At 42.7% G+C, this 16,237-nt stretch overlaps 1 pseudogene; it reads left to right on the forward strand.

The window, feature by feature from the left end:
- The first annotated feature begins 14,717 nt into the window (after positions 1–14,717).
- LOC126095393 (5S ribosomal RNA) lies at positions 14,718–14,835 on the forward strand (annotated as a pseudogene).
- The last annotated feature ends 1,402 nt before the right edge of the window (positions 14,836–16,237 follow it).

Raw genomic sequence — 16,237 nt, forward strand, 5'->3', positions numbered from 1 at the left:
CACTCCTGAGCCGATTTAGAGACTTCCACACTGTCCAGACTTGATTTCCACCAGGAGGAAGGGTCTCAGAAGGAGTCATCCAATCATTACTGTCAGATTTTGCTGTCCACTGAGATAGTCTGGCTGCTCCAGTCCGACCGGTGAGGGGTGTAGTAGTTCTCATGAAGCTCCTCCTAGATTTGAGTCTACTAATTGGTGGCTGGTATCCATGTAGCAGGTGATCGGTGTTATGATCTGCTTTATGTCTCTCAAGTTTGGCTGCGACTTCACGCCTTATGTCTGGAGGAGCAATACCTGCTAGTTTATGGAGTTTATCAATAGGTGTAGCTTTGAGGCATCCCGTTACTGTCCTGCAGGTTTCGTTCGGGGCCACATCAACCTGCTTTGCATGAGATGACTTGTACCATACAGGACATGCGTATTCAGCTGCGGAATAGCACAAGGCCAAGGCTGATGTTCTTAGTAGTTTGGGATCTGCACCCCAAACGCTGCCAGTGAGCTTCCGCAGGATGTTGTTACGAGCAGCAACTTTCTGCTTAGTGTTAGTGCAGTGTTTTCTGTAGGTCAACGTTCGATCTAAGGTGACACCCAGATATTTGGGGTAGAAACAATGTTCAAGCTCTTGATCTTCCCAAACCACTGTAAGTTTTCTATAGGCCTCTCGATTGCGTAGGTGGAAAGCACAAACTTGAGTTTTAGCAGGGTTCGGTCTTAAGTTATTGACTCTGTAGTACTCAGATAGGTCCTTGAGAGCAACAGTAAGCTGGTTTTCTACTGTGTCAAAATCTCTGGCTTGTGTGACTAAGGCAAGATCATCTGCATAGATGAAACTCTTTGTAAGAGAAGGTTGAGGCTGGTCATTTGTAAATATGTTGAACAATATGGGGGAAAGGACACTACCCTGAGGCAAGCCATTCCTTTGACTTCTCCATCTACTCTTTCTTCCTTGGAATTCCACATAGAATCGCCGGTTTTCCAAAAGTGTCTGCACAGTTCTGGTGAAATTAATGTCTCTAGTGATGTAGTAGACTTTGTGCAATAATTGTCGATGTTGAATGGTGTCATATGCTGCTGTGAGATCCACGAAGACAGCCCCGGAAATGTATCCTTTTTCATATCCCTCTTCAATATGTTCAGTCAGATTAAGGACTTGTGCTGTACAATTCTTTCCAGGTCGGAAACCTGCTTGTTGAGGTATGAGTTGTTTTTCAACAATGGGAGTGAGTCTATTTAGCAACATTCTTTCATAGATTTTATACAAATGGCAAAGGAGCGAAATCGGTCGGTAGTTCTTGGGATCAGCTGCACCCTTTCCAGGTTTTAGTAAGGGAATAACTTTAGTTTTCCTCCAGATGGCAGGGATCTGTTTCCGCTTCAGACAACCATTATAGAATTGCAGAAGCCATCTTTCCGTGATGGGACCAAAATGTTTAATTTGCTCAATCATTAGGTCGTCTAGACCAGGCGCTTTACCATTTTTGCATTTCTGAATTGCGGTTCTGAGTTCTTGTAAGATGAAGTCATTTGATAGATGGTTGTTTTCACGTTCAGGTTCTCTTTTGAGTTTTGTTCTATCTTTAGAACAATTGACCCTTCCATTCTGAACTAGATGATGAGCAATTTGATCTGGTGCAATGTTTGCATGGCCATGATTGTGGACAGGGTCGTTGTTCAGGCGTCGCAGCAACTGCCAGGCTTTCTGACTGCTTTTAGACATATCAAGGTTCTCGAGTAACTCTATCCATCGTTCTTTTTTGGATTTGGCTAAGGCTGAGGATAAATTTTGGCCAGCAGTTAAGGTTTCAATGCTGTAAGGATTATCATTGAAAAGTTGGATATAGTTATGTAGATGCTTCACGGATTCTTCTGTCAAGCCAGGTATGTAGTTAACTCGACAGCCTCTGGGAGTTGAGAGTCTTGAGCATCTTTTCACGGCTTCTACAAACTCATCATAGTTGGAAACTGAGGGTTCTATGCGTGAAACTTCTGAGTCAAGGAGGTCAGCAAACTTCTGCCAGTCTGCTTTCTTGAAATTGTATCGCCTTCGGAATGATGTGATTCTAGGAGTAATGGCTGCAAACACTTGGCAGCCTATGGGGCGGTGTTGAGTATTTGGTATCGGATTTAGAACAGTTTTTCTGCATTGGTGAGCTATGTTCTCGCTAACAAAAATTAAGTCGGGGTTATACCCACGTTTCCAACGCCCACTGTTAAAAGATGGTGGGAGTTTATTATCATGGACAAGATTAAGATGGTTGGTATCAGCCCAAGTCAAAACTGCTTCACCATTACTGTCGTCCTCAACATAACCCCAAACACTGCTATGACTATTGAAATCTCCAACAATAAAGTGAGCTTGTTGATTGGTGTAGTTGTCTGTAGGTGAAAATTGGAAATCTGCTCCTGGGGGTTTGTAAATTGACGACACAATGCAACCATTCAGTTCTACAGACAGTATTTCAATATTGTTGAATTCTGTAAGTGAGGTAGAGAGAACAGCTATATCGTTCCTCACAAAGATAGCACTGCCATATTGTCTATGGGGTCGCTCAACTGCCAGTTTCATCCCAAGGATTTTTGGTCTTCTCATGGTGTCATCTCGATGGGTTTCTTGTATACATAAAATATCACACCTAGGTTCCTTGGCAATATGTTGCAGGAGTTCTTCTTTGGCAACAGACAATCCTTCTATGTTGATTGATACGATCACAAGGTGAGGTCTTGATAAAGACCTTTGGTTTCCATTCATAGTGAAACCTATAATGCAATGCTTTTGGAATGCTGACGTTCAGTTCAGTACTGGAGAATCTAGTCCAGTACCTATGCAGGGGCACCACGTGCAGGAGTCAGCTTCACCCGAAGTTCATTCACCAAAGAAGACGACGTAAATATTACAGAATTTGAATCAAGAACAGCTGCCATCATGAGTGATTTAGTAGCGCGTATCCTCAATGTGCCGAAGCAACTTAAATCAATAAAGGCAAGTTTTCCGGTTAGGTTCCTTTCGGAGTACTCTGATGTAATAGGCCCATTTTGGTAGTCATCTAGTCTACAATTGTACGCTCGACGAAAGACTAGTACTTGAGGACTGGAAAGTTGCACATGTCACAGAAAGATTTAAGTGTTCAGTTTCCTCCCAGGTGCTATTTGTGACTGGAACGGTAGAAAAATATTCTTTGGTGTGATGGGCACTCTGCCAAGTACATATGTGTGAATTACCGAGTAGTCATTTAGATGTGGATCTACAGATAAACTATACGTTTTAGTGTATTTCTGACTAGTTTTGCTCATTAGACGCTAGATTCTTCAGGTATTTATTAGCCTGTGGTAAAAAGAAGTTTAAAGGTCCACTCACTGTCGTGAGTAAATTTACTTCACTTCGAGTGCCTTTTCACAGCTAGCTGCCTACATCCGCCAGCAAACACGCCAGTGAAAGCCTACGATTGTAGGCTCCTGCAGTGTCGTCACTTCCGCTGCGCGAAGTATTGTTACCGTAGAAAATTTTTCCGGTCGCATCAGTTTTACCTGCTTCAAGAAAACATAACTCTCATCGTAATTAAAATTGGGAACAGATTTTCACACTGTTAGAAACATTATAGTGATCGATTTTACACGTGAATTTTGTAATTTTTACGCGATTTCAGAGAGAGAGAAGGGACTTTAAATCTTCGAACATGTTACGGATTAAATATTGTCCAAACTAAAAGGAAAAAAAAGAAAGCCATTTATGAAGCTTGTACAAAGTAGACACAATATTATACGAAAATTAGGAAAGATCCGTCGCCAAACGAAGTTTTTTGGTAATCAACGAAAAAGTATTTCAGTGACTTGAATAGTTTTTAAGGTATTACGTAATGTGATTGAAGTCGTTCCCTGAACGAGAATATTTCTTTTGTTTGAAAAGAAATTATCGTAACCCCGGTTATAATTATAGTTCAGATTTCTTCCATGGTTTTTGTTGTAGGTAGGGATTATAAGGGATTTTCTATCGCCGCGTAAAACGCAGCGTTGTAGCGGCCGCCCATAGAGTATGCTTGGACTCGTCGCGACAAGGTCGCTATTCCGGACCCTTAACGTCAGACGCTAAGTAATTTAAACCACGCAATAAGTAGTTGGGAAGGAGACAAAGGGAATGCCTACTTGAGTAGGAAATCAGCCTAATTTAGTGAAGGAGTTGTGCACATATTTAACTCGGCTGATCACCGCTATTTCTAATTTCCCGTGCGTGTGGCTCTGTCAATGAATACGTCCATGTTGATAGACGCGGGCACAAGCTGGGAGTTACCATGCAGCATATTAGAGCAAGACATTAACATCTTATTTATCGACAAGTGAAAGAATATTTCTAACTGACGAAAAGCTTTATAAGTTCCATGAGATTTTTCTAAGTCACACTAATGAGCAACGGAAATCGAAACATCTGCATAATAGCGCTCCATTTCATACTGATGACGGCGGCAATGCTCCGTAGTATACATCAAGAAAAACTGAAAGCGTTGCGAAGGACATCCCGAGACACGACCACCCTACAACTGTTTACAAGCCCATGAGTTTGGTTGGATCTGAGCAACAGACGCACGTTTTTACCCGTTGGCGCCCCTGGTACTCTCACGGACTGCACTCAGTTGAGCTGGAGGTAGGGGGTTTCGGGAGTAAGCAGGTACTCGCATGACCACGAAGTGATCCTCATACCGTTCTCACACAGGACGACGGGGTGGTGTTTTATCCTGCTGAATGTAAAAAAACAACTGTAGAGTACTGTTGGTGATAACATACTACGGAGTTGCTTCCTGTATTTTTTGCCGATGGGAGACGTTGGCAGATGTTTCAGGGGCCAGTGTTAATCACATATAAACAGACCCCCCATCAGGGTTACAGTGCTACATGACACTGGCGTGTACCAACAAGTATCGCGATTCAGCAGTGAATGAGAGCTTTTTCCAAGCTTACAAGTATTGTTTTCTTGTGGACATGTCAATCTCAGTGGCCTGCATCAGGTGTGAACACCTGCATCACGTATGAACAGAGATAAAAGTGAAGAGCAGTGGATGCTGTTCACTACGGAAAGGAGACTGTTCTGGATGCTCGCAAGGTGTTGAATGAAGGGAGATTTTCTGTACCGTGGCCGAGCTATCCGTTTATACAGTTCGTACTTGTCGATGGCAATCTCTGACTTACGACACGGTGTTGCCCACCGTTGTTAAGTCTTACGGAGACGGCTTTCCCAGTGTCAAGATACAGTGACCATAAGAATATATGTGCAAAATGTCACATTTCGTAACGCACTTATAAAGAGCCATGGATAGTATTAAAATTTAACTGTTGTTGTTGTGGTCTTCAGTCCAGAGACTGGTTTGATGCAGCTCTGCATGCTGCTCTATCCTGTGCAAGCTTCTTCATCTCCCAGTACCTACTGCAACCTACATCCTTCTGAATCTGTTTAGTGTATTCATCTCTTTGTCTCCCTCTACGATTTTTACCCTCCACACTGCCCTCCAATACTAAATTGGTGATCCCTCAGGACATGTCCTACCAACCGATCCCTTCTTCTAGTCAAGTTGTGCCACAAACTTCTCTTCTCCCCAATCCTATTCAGTATCTCCTCATTAGTTATATGATCTACCCATCTAATCTTCAGCATTCTTCTGTAGCAAAAGTTTAACTGTCACCGTGAAAAAATTAAGATAGATAGTTAAATGAATCAAATGGCTCTGAGCACTATGGTACTTAACATCTGAGATCATCAATCCCCTAAAACTTAGAACTACTTAAACCTAAGTAACCTAAGGATATCACACACATCCAAGCCCGAGGCAGGATTCGAACCTGCGACCGTAGCGATACATAGTTAACTGGTTGGTCTTTTCAGGTAAATACCGGTAGTTCTGGTACGCACTGAGATGCCCGTGTCACAGTAGTTTCTGTAAAACCATTATGAGCAAAAGGGTATGTGTACGAGGAGTAGTCATAGAATCTCAAATACCACCTTGGGAAAATAAATATTGTTTGTCTGGAAGCAGGTGTCTGCTGTCTTGGTACACGATAAGTCCCCACGACACACTAACGAAGCATACGCCTATCTCCACGCTATAGTATTGCAGCACGCCGCTACATGAGCCAAAAGTAAATGACGCAACCCATTGATAGAGGGAAGTATCGTGTGGTAATTCGCTTCCGACAACGACAGCATGTTGTAACTGTCTCAGGCCAATATAGAAGGCTGAAGAAATCATGTGGGCTGACCTGATACAACTGTAACATTCCTCTGTTACCGAAAATGAATTACCACGTGATTCTCCTGTTTATCATTGGGCTACTCCGCTTTGTTTTGGTCGTTCTAGAACAGCAGACATGTACCTACAAGCAAACAACAACTGATTAAGTAACTTTAGTTTTTCACTGTAATAAGCAAAGCTGTATGGCTACCCTCGCATGTTCCTCTGGCTCAGTCATTCCAAATTCAAACGATGTAGTGATCGGTGTCGGCACCTAATCGCGTCTTGTAACACGACACAAGGGTACGCATCAGCAGTGAATCGAAATGAACACTTCGGGGGTATGTGACAATCGTGGTAAACTGCAGAGAGCCTCGAGCAATAAATTTTATATCATAGCGAACTGACACAGATAAGACCTGAAAAGCAATCAAATCGACAAGTCAAACAAGTGTATAGTTTGTTACTAACATTTTACAGTATCTACGGGGTGTCTCTGTGCCAGTACAAATAAAAATAGTGCTCAGTGCTAAAGAGGTAGAAAAAGTGGCCCATTTCAAGTAATCAGTATGTGACATATCATATGAACAAGATATGGATATACAGAAAAAACTGTTACGTACCAGTGTGTACGTGGCACAGTAAGGAGAACACTTAAGAATAAACGAGGAAAGAGAGAAAACTGAAATTTAATAAAGCCGTAATAGTTCCCACCTTATTATATGGAGCGGAAACCTGGACACTGAGAAATAAAGATTTTCGGTCACTAGAAGCATCAGAAATGAAATTTCCAAGTTTTGTAAAAGGCTGCACCAGGAAAGACAAAATTAGAAACGAAGTAATATGGGAAGAATTAGGGATGCAACTTATAGTCCAGAAGGCTATCTACTACCAAGAAAAGTGGAGAGAAGGTGTACTTCCTTTGCCGCCGAAAAGACGTCCTAAACTATCAGTGGATCACAAACCCCAGGGCAAGAGAAATGTAAGAAGACGGAGGAAGAGATGGAGAGATCGGAACAGGTCCTACACCTAACCCTGGAGTGGTAGAAGCAGAAGAACAAGAACAAGAAGCATCGCAGCGAAAGTTTCCTCTAATTTTTCTTGCTAAGTTGTAGTAAACATAAGATCAGTGCATTTTTGATGCTGGAGTTGCTTAGTCAGTAGAGCAGCTATGTAATGTTTTGCTATTTTGCGTATGTATTCTTACGGTTACTGTAACTTAATAAAAGATAAAAATAAAGGAAAGTATCACTGCCATACAGATTTATAACTCAAATCTCACTGAACCATTTACATCGCGTCACTGTTTAAAAAAAAGACTTTTTGTTCTCCCCACACAGTACACGCGGCCGAACAACATTTGATGACGAACAAGTCTGCTGTTCCCATTAAAGGTAAAATCTTCTAGATTATTAGACTGCATCGTGTTCCTCTTCAATATCTTTCTACACAATAGACATTTCGATTCCTCTGTTGGGATCTTCTCCAGGATCTTCTGGTGTTTCCGGTTAGTTCAACATTGTTCAGATAATCGGGAACACCAGAAGATCCTGAAGGAGATAACAGCAGAGGGATCGAAACGACAACTGTTGTAGTAAGAAATCACAGAGGAACATGAATGGATCTAACAATCTAGAAGATTTTACCTTCAATATTGGGTACTGCTGTAGTATATTCGTCGCAAAACTTTCAATGTTTGCTGTACTTTCAATGAGAAGGTCAAATAGCTGCGATATGGCGTTTTCTTTTATGTGCACGACTGAATTTCCAGCCATTTACAGCTGGAATTTTCGGTGTTAAGAGAAAGCGTAACATGACTGCTTGGCGTGGGAAAGTTCACTGTACAGGACGGAGAAGCTTTCATTCTGAGTATAACGTAATGTATTTGCCCGAAACTGTGAGAGGATTCCCTGAGGAAAGTGACTATCCTTTATTCTCCTCTGTCACTGAATGTTATCATTTTATTGCACAGTAATTGAGAACAGAAAAGAAAGTACATAACATGCTGTTTTTCGTGCTAACTTAAGCGAAACCATACACCAAAACTGCACTTTGATTTCATTATTGAGAATAGTTTATTCTAATTAGTAATATGATTTCACCAAATGAAAGCACTTCATATTGTTGCTATTCAGTAAATCACGTTACGAACAGAAGTATTTGGTGGGTAATTCCTAAAAAGGAATTCATTCCATTCATCCAACTACGTGTAAAGGTCAAGGAATAATTACGTATATACAAGCATCTGCTTTATTTCCACGTTTATTATTTTCTTCGTGAAACAAAGCACAAGGCCCTAAGAGACACTAAACTCCTTGAAATGCGAGTTCCAATTTCATGAGCTCACTCAGTACATTATACAGTCCGCGAACCGTTCCGTTCTTATATTTTACAGTGGAATGCAGCAGTGCAGAGGCTAAATGAGCCGAGTTCATTTGTAATTGAAACTAAGAGTTAGGTGTTGCTTTCTTTTTTAAAATAAAACCGAACAGCGCTGCATCGCCTTCTCTATACATCTGCAAACGGAACCGTCTATCAGGAAAAGCTAATACGACGTGGCTCGTTATATTACAGAACCAGTTCTGATACCGCTTTAGAAATACGATATCGCGTATTAAAATGCCTATGTTTGACCAGGTATCGGCTTTCGCTTTTCTGAACTGTGGGGTTGCTGTTTCCGTACAAGTACCGGAGAACTAAAAAAGAACGGGGTGGAAGAAATCCACAAAGACAAGAAAGAAAGTTTTGGTTGGTTAAGCGAACAAGATGTATCGGATTGCCTTTGTATCTGGAATCAGGTTCACAGCAGAAGATTGCGGCGCAGTTATCAAGGCCGGGAAAGCGAATGGGAGAGCGGTCCACCCCAGCCAGGTCTGAAATATCAGTCACCAAATGATATCCCGACTACAGGAGGAAACGAGAAGCGGTAGTTGTGTAACCATGGCACAACGCAGAAGTTCTCTTATACCTGTATCCTTTCATATACTTTTTTGTGCATTTGCAAAAGGAAATGAGCAACAGTCGACAAACTGGAGTACCGGGTTACATGTACAAGCATCGAGATGTAGTGTTAGAAATTAAATATTTAATGCAGTCAGAACAACATTTGACAAGTCACGTCAGCGGCGTATGCTTTTAGGCAATTTGTAGTTGCTAATGCGCCTTGCCATCTATACACACAGAGAGACACCTTACAACGTCTCCAGCACTTGAAAAGTTTCCAATGAATACTAAAACATAACAGCTGAATGTAGTTATACGTTGAAATGTAAACTGCAGTTGGAGTGGAGACAGTACATTTTCATTAGGCAAAATGAAATTCATAGATATAGTTCACGTATCTTAAACATACTTTTTACTAAACAAAAAGAAACACAGGAGAAACAGGTGACATTTGAACAAAAAATTCAATACGTGAATTACTCGTCTCACAACGAGTACTCCTGTACTAGAAACTGTGATGAGCACCGCGGGCTTACTATATCTGTGTCGTCCATTCAATTACACAAATTAAAAAACTGTTCCTTGGCCAGGTATATGCATAGGAAGGGAAACTACGGATCAACAGGCCTTGGCCTTTTCTGTACGCGTCAGCACAAATTTGCTCTCGATGTTTAGTTCTAGCTTCTGCTGTTACAGAATTTCTTCTACGTGTCTTCAGCATCTATCGAAACTTCGAATTATAACAAAAATGATCAGTACTAAAATCGTCTCAGAATTCTCAGAGCTAAGTCGTGAACTAATTGTTTATCTGTACGACAAGAATAGCCAGAAAATAGTCAATTAACAGGATGTTACAATAATAGAATAAAGCAAGTAAAATAATGTTGTATGGCACCATACACATAACTGCCGGTAACAAAGTGATATGTGCTTCTCCAAGTAATAGCAGGTTTTCGAAGAAGTCACTGTCGACGTTACCGGGTTGAAGGCCGTGTTAAAGGAAGTTATACACTCCTGGAAATGGAAAAAAGAACACATTGACACCGGTGTGTCAGACCCACCATACTTGCTCCGGACACTGCGAGAGGGCTGTACAAGCAATGATCACACGCACGGCACAGCGGACACACCAGGAACCGCGGTGTTGGCCGTCGAATGGCGCTAGCTGCGCAGCATTTGTGCACCGCCGCCGTCAGTGTCAGCCAGTTTGCCGTGGCATACGGAGCTCCATCGCAGTCTTTAACACTGGTAGCATGCCGCGACAGCGTGGACGTGAACCGTATGTGCAGTTGACGGACTTTGAGCGAGGGCGTATAGTGGGCATGCGGGAGGCCGGGTGGACGTACCGCCGAATTGCTCAACACGTGGGGCGTGAGGTCTCCACAGTACATCGATGTTGTCGCCAGTGGTCGGCGGAAAGTGCACTTGCCCGTCGACCTGGGACCGGACCGTAGCGACGCACGGATGCACGCCAAGACCGTAGGATCCTACGCAGTGCCGTAGGGGACCGCACCGCCACTTCCCAGCAAATTAGGGACACTGTTGCTCCTGGGGTATCGGCGAGGACCATTCGCAACCGTCTCCATGAAGCTGGGCTACGGTCCCACACACCGTTAGGCCGTCTTCCGCTCACGCCCCAACATCGTGCAGCCCGCCTCCAGTGGTGTCGCGACAGGCGTGAATGGAGGGACGAATGGAGACGTGTCGTCTTCAGCGATGAGAGTCGCTTCTGCCTTGGTGCCAATGATGGTCGTATGCGTGTTTGGCGCCGTGCAGGTGAGCGCCACAATCAGGACTGCATACGACCGAGGCACACAGGGCCAACACCCGGCATCATGGTGTGGGGAGCGATCTCCTACACTGGCCGTACACCACTGGTGATCGTCGAGGGGACACTGAATAGTGCACGGTACATCCAAACCGTCATCGAACCCATCGTTCTACCATTCCTAGACCGGCAAGGGAACTTGCTGTTCCAACAGGACAATGCACGTCCGCATGTATCCCGTGCCACCCAACGTGCTCTAGAAGGTGTAAGTCAACTACCCTGGCCAGCAAGATCTCCGGATCTGTCCCCCATTGAGCATGTTTGGGACTTGATGAAGCGTCGTCTCACGCGGTCTGCACGTCCAGCACGAACGCTGGTCCAACTGAGGCGCCAGGTGGAAATGGCATGGCAAGCCGTTCCACAGGACTACATCCAGCATCTCTACGATCGTCTCCATGGGAGAATAGCAGCCTGCATTGCTGCGAAAGGTGGATATACACTGTACTAGTGCCGACATTGTTCATGCTCTGTTGCCTGTGTCTATGTGCCTGTGGTTCTGTCAGTGTGATCATGTGATGTATCTGACACCAGGAATGTGTCAATAAAGTTTCCCCTTCCTGGGACAATGAATTCACGGTGTTCTTATTTCAATTTCCAGGAGTGTATATTTGATCAGTAAATAGCGAACGGTGGAAACCTATAGTCGTTCAGTGAGTCTATCGGGATAATAAGCCTGACAGAAGTAGTGGCGAAAAACATTAAACTTCGATAATTTAATAAAATCTGAACAATGGCAGAGGAATATATGTACAGAGATGGTGAGGAGGCTCTCACATTGATCTCGGTAACGTTCCTCAGAAACAGTCGTATTTAAAAATTTCTTTACACCGTGAGAACGACATATGAATGATTACTGTAAAAAACAGAGCACGATGGTTCTTCTACCTTTATGCGCATGCATTCATTATATGGTATAATTGCTTTTTCTGTTTTTTGAAGTGTGTATATTCATCTGTCTTTCCCTGTTCTCAGCCTACGTCCACCAAATTGTAATTCCCTCTTTCCACACGTATCCACAACTTCGCACTCGTTTCTTCCTCCGTTTTATTTGTTTGGGAACAACGCATAGATATTGTGAACACTTTTCGTGGGAAAACTATTTACGCTGCATCTATCATTTTCTTATACTTAAAAAAATTGTCATTATTTTGGTTCTTGTGGTAATCGAGTTGAACGATAACTATAGAGAAAATCATTTTGATGGATAACTTTCATAACACACATCCACGTTCGAAGTAAAGCAGTTGTAAAGAAAAGGTCAATCTGGGAAATTAATCGGAATTTCATAGTAATTATTTTTACAACTTTTTAAGGTTGCGTATTTTCTTTCTCACGTACTATTTTGAGGTACCCTGTTTTATGCATATTATTTCCCTTCTTTTACACTATTCTTTAAATTCTTTAAACACGTGACCTTTTCCTTCCCCGTAAGCTGTCGAGTTTTGGCACTGCATGTTTTGGTAGCGACGTGGTGGGAGAGGGTGATGGTCGACGCCCATGTCGCGTCATTTCTATCATCACGTGGTGGGTAGCGACTACACCTAAGAATGCTCGTGTGAGTTGTGCTAAGGCACCATTATTTTGGCAACGAAACTATTATGAAATTAAGGGATTAACACATTATTGGTAACCGAAAAACATTTTTTCTGTTCTTTTTCTTCCTCTTTCTTAATCGATGGATGTCCAAAAATTTCGCGAAAAGGGCAACCGAGTTAATAACTGGTGGACTTTGCGCCTAGCGGACTAACACAGAAGGAAGCACTGCCGTTTGGCAATATTTTTAATATCGTTGTTTCGTAGGGACTGTTTACATTATTGTAATATAGTCTGCACTATTTGCAACACAGTGAAAGAGTGACAGTTACACTTTAACAATCTCTAAATTTCTGCACTCCTCGCTAACTCGTCTCAAAATTTCGAAGAAGACGTCTACATATTATATGTAATGTCGATTCGAAATCCTGGTGGAGAAGAGGCAGTGGTAGACGTAGTTTAATCCATGATAACGGTGGTCTATAAACAGGCTTTGAGTTAAATTTCTTAAATAAATAGAGCAAACAGCAGCTTTTTCGAACACATTAAATATGTAACCGTACTGCACCAGTCGAAGATGGGTGAGAACTAGAAACGCATCTTCGAATTAATATAGTTGGAAAAGAGAGTGGTTGCTATATTTCATGAATTAATTCGATATTGCAATTTAAAATGTATAAATTGTGTCTGTATGAGGCTTTTACGTGTGGTATCCTTGGCGATTGGGCTGTTTAGATCAATAGATAAATTGTGGATTAAAGTTTTATGAAAGAACTGTAGATAGTGCACTTGTATGCTTGTGGTAGTACGTCGAATAGCACCAGTTTCTACTGCGAACTGAGACGATTTTTTGTTGCTGTTGTTCTCTTCAGTCTGGAGACTGACTGGATGCAGTTTTCAGTGCTAGTCTATACATTCCTGCATAACTGCTACTACCTATAACCAGCTGGGCCTGCTTACTCTAGTCAATTTTGAATAAAGAATTAAGAAAGTTACAATATCATAAAAGGGATACTTCGTACCCACCATATATCGGAGCTGCTGAGTCGCAGATAGGCACAACAAAAAGACTGTCACAACATAAGCTTTCGCCCAACAAGGCCTTTGTCAAAAGTAGACGACAGATACTTTTTTAGATCTATATTTGCTTGCATTGCCAGACTGACAGTTCCATGATGTCCCAGGGTGTATCCTACCAACTGATCTCTTCTTTCTGCGAAAGGTATTTTACCACACAGTTATCTGCAATTCGTGTGTAGTGTAGCAGAGAGAGGGAAAAGATATTTGAATTGAAAGTGTACGATTCCCATAGTTTTCATTAGGCTGCAATCGAAAACGATCTGTGCGGGAGACTAGCGTTGAAGGTAGACATTTGATGATAGGTTATGCAAGCCGTTGCATAAAACATCGTTGGGAACTGTATTTTGACTGTTGTTCTACATTTGCGGAATTAAGGTGGTAATTAATTTGTTATGAATGTAATTTGAGAGTTTTCCACAAGACATGATGAAAGAACAGACGGATTTTAAACATCAATACTATTTTAAAATTTTTCATTGAAATAGACGAAAAAGAAAACGAATAAATTCAAAGCGCTGTGCACAGTCAAAGACAACACACACCAATATAAAATCTTAACACCGTTAATCCTATACATCCTCTGGAAACACGTCAGATTATCAATACAATACTTATGAGAATGTCATAATTTACGAAAAGTTATCGAAAATAGAAGTTAACAAAAGGATACGCATCAAATAAAAAAGTTGCCTACCTATAAACATCTGTCTGCTAATAGCATTTACGATCGCTATAAACATGTACAGCAACCATAGATATGTGCGCAACGAAATAATGTATATATATATATCATCTGTAAAGCAGTGCTTATACTTCGTAAAAGTACGACACCGTAGCTGCAAAACTGTCAAATCGCTGTCGTAACAAATTAAGAGCTACTTTATTTCAGCAAATGCAGAAGGACAGTCAAAATACAGTTGCCAACGATGTTACAAGTACGTCAGTCCATCTAAACAATATAGATGTGTGTAAGCAGAAATCCACGCTCAGTGTTCTGCTACAATATAAAAATGTATAATGAAGATATCATCACCCCCATTGTACCACAAGTCACTGGATAGTGACAGTTTAGCAGAAACAGATCAGTTGTGAAATATAAAGAAAAATTAATATCTCACGCCAACGGCCTTGCCGCAGTGGTAACACCGGATCCCGTCAGATAACCGAAGTTAAGCGCTGTCGGGCTGGGCTAGCACTTGGATGGGTGACCATCCGGTCTGCCGAGCGCTGTTGGCAAGCGGGGTATGCGGTGGAGCGCCATCCTGCATAAACATCGTACGTTCCAGCAGGTGTTTATCAGCCAGGCATCGTAGCCGTGCCCTTTCAAGGGAACCAGGATGCGATTCTGTAACATATCGGCATACCTCTCACCCGTCAAGGTAGCAGTTACAAAACCAGAACACGCATTTCCTCGAAGAAAAAAGGCCCGATAACGGTAGATGTGGTAAATCCAGCCCATACCGTGACTTTCTCGTCGTGCAATGGAGTTTCCACGACAGTCCTAGGATTTTCGGTAGCCAAAATTCTGCAGTTGTGGGCGTTGACAGACCCTCGGAGCGTGAAATGAGCTTCGTCGGTCCACAACACGTTACCCAACCAATCGTCATCTTCCGCCATCTTTTGAAACGCCCACACCGCAAATGCCCTCCGCTTCACTAAATCGCCAGGTAACAGTTCATGATACCGATGGATTTTGTACGGATAGCATCGGAGGGTACACAGTAGTGTATGGAATTCCGGTGCGACGTGCGACTGCGCGAGCTCTGGCTTGCCCGTGCATAGACGAACCCGCTATAGTCTCCATTTCTTCCTTAACTGGCTCAGCAGCATTACGCCTCGTGCTCGGTCGGCCACTACGGAGTCTATCGTCTAAACAACCCGTGGCTTCGAACTTCGAAATCATTCTCGCCACCGCTGCATTGTCAACGGACCTTTACCCGTTCGAATCCCCTTCCTATGGCGATAGGATCGTAACGCTGAACTAGCACATTCCCCATTCCGATAATACAGCTTCACTAAAAGCGCCTTTTCAGCTAACGTCAAAATGCTGCGACTGCTGGCGCATCTGATTCTCTCTCTCATTGCAGCTTCTTTTATACACGATTGTCATGCGCAGTCACTGGCGTTCCGCTGTCCAGCGCCATCTGTCGGATATTTTGTGGACCTTGTTCTTTTTTGGTTCTAATAAAACCCCATGTCATTCCAAGCATGTGTGTCAAATTTTACCTTTCTATCTACATTATTCCGTGGTTTATTAAGTTTTCAAATTTATACTGACTTTTTGATCACCCGGTATATGCTGTAAGTACATCCGTTACATACTGATAATGGTTTATTATTTGCTATCTTGAGTTCAGTATTGAGAAGAGAATTGAATATGAGATGGTTACACTGGAAAACAACGTGTGACAAGAGTGATTTGCTGTAAAGCATTCGCCGCAAAATGTGACATCCGTCAGGACACAGATACTGCTGTGGTGGCCCCGAGAGGAGGACCGCTGTAGAGTGAACGGGGTGACGTGGAGCAGAGTGGAGGAGGCGTGTAGATGCACGTGGGACGCAGCCTTATCACCGGCGTGTCCGGGCGGGCCGGGCCACGCGGGGCTCGCCAAAAGCAAAGAGCGGCCGGCGGGCGGGC

This window comes from Schistocerca cancellata, chromosome 1, assembly GCF_023864275.1.
Source record: "Schistocerca cancellata isolate TAMUIC-IGC-003103 chromosome 1, iqSchCanc2.1, whole genome shotgun sequence".
NCBI lineage: Eukaryota > Metazoa > Arthropoda > Insecta > Orthoptera > Acrididae > Schistocerca > Schistocerca cancellata.